Below are 1,296 nucleotides of genomic sequence, written 5' to 3' on the forward strand. Positions count from 1 at the left end.
AAAAAAAAAAAAATAAATGACACGGCTGTTTATTTATTATTTTTAACCTTTCTCTTAACTTTCTTACCTCGTCCTGACACTGACATTTCAGCACCCTATCCCTGAGACTGGAACCCACACTCAGACTTAAACTTGGTGATTTCTTTCCATCCACCAATATAAAATGCTTTTCTTTTTTTGTTGTTATTTTGCCATTTCTTCTTTCCTGAAATTTGAAGACGACCGGCTTAACAAAGGTTCTCTCTCTCTCTACACACACACATACTGGAACTTTGGAATGTAAACATTTTTCTCAAAATTATTTACACTTATTTCCTTTATTTTTGACACATCTTATTTTATTTTTATTTTTAAAAGGGTGAGGGTTTTTTTTCACTTTTTTTTTTTTTTTAGAAACAGACTTTCACTTTACCGAGTGCCATGGCAGCTGTCATACAGCTCACAGCAACCTCCAACTCCCCAGCCAGGCGATTCTCCTGCCTCAGCCTCTGATTAGCTGGGATTACAGGTGCCCGCCACAATGTCTGGCTATTTTTTTGTTGCAGTTTGGCCAGGGCCAGGCTGGAACCCACCACCCTCGGTATACGGGGCTGGCGCCCCACTCACTGAGCCACAGGCACTGCCCAACACATCTTATTTTATTCAGATAACAGTCTGAATGGTCCATTCAAATCATAAGTTACATGTCATCAGATGTTAAAGCTTGGTCTTCAAACATCATAGCCAATGATGGCCACACTTGCCTATGCTCTTGCAGACATAAAACTACATCCACACCTCTGTGGCCACCAAACCACTCAGCACAGCTTCCTCAACTGTGAGCTGTTTGAAGCTCTATTGACTATTTTTTTCAGGCTCTGAAAAGCTCTAGGGATCTTAGCGGGGGTTGGAGAAACCAGGTCAACCTCGGCATAGTACCAAAATATGGCCAGTCGAGGCTTCAAATAAGTCACAGCAGCATTCACCAGCGCCAGGGCCTTCTCTGCAAGGTTACAGACAAACTGAGCCATGGTGCTAGGAGCACTTACTTCCTTTCATTGTTTCTTTGGCTTTGTTTATCTTCCCTCTGACCTAACTTCAGGAAACATAGAGGATGAGACACTAGAAGTGTTCAAGAGAGAGGATGAGGTGGTAGCAAAGTGAAAGCTAGTGTTTGGGGAAGGGTTACTTGGAGTTTGCATGGGAGGCAGAGTGGGTAACAAAAAAGAGGAAAAGGTAAGAGTCTTAGATTACTTTGTAATAGCTACTATTCATAGGGTATCTACTGTGTGCTAGATAAATCACATATGCTATCTC

At 41.9% G+C, this 1,296-nt stretch overlaps 1 pseudogene; it reads right to left on the reverse strand.

The window, feature by feature from the left end:
• Positions 1-710: 710 nt before the first annotated feature.
• LOC100960390 lies at positions 711-1,010 on the reverse strand (annotated as a pseudogene).
• Positions 1,011-1,296: the final 286 nt, after the last annotated feature.

This window comes from Otolemur garnettii, unplaced genomic scaffold (genome assembly GCF_000181295.1).
Source record: "Otolemur garnettii isolate 467f Iridium unplaced genomic scaffold, OtoGar3 scaffold00094, whole genome shotgun sequence".
Classification (NCBI taxonomy): domain Eukaryota; kingdom Metazoa; phylum Chordata; class Mammalia; order Primates; family Galagidae; genus Otolemur; species Otolemur garnettii.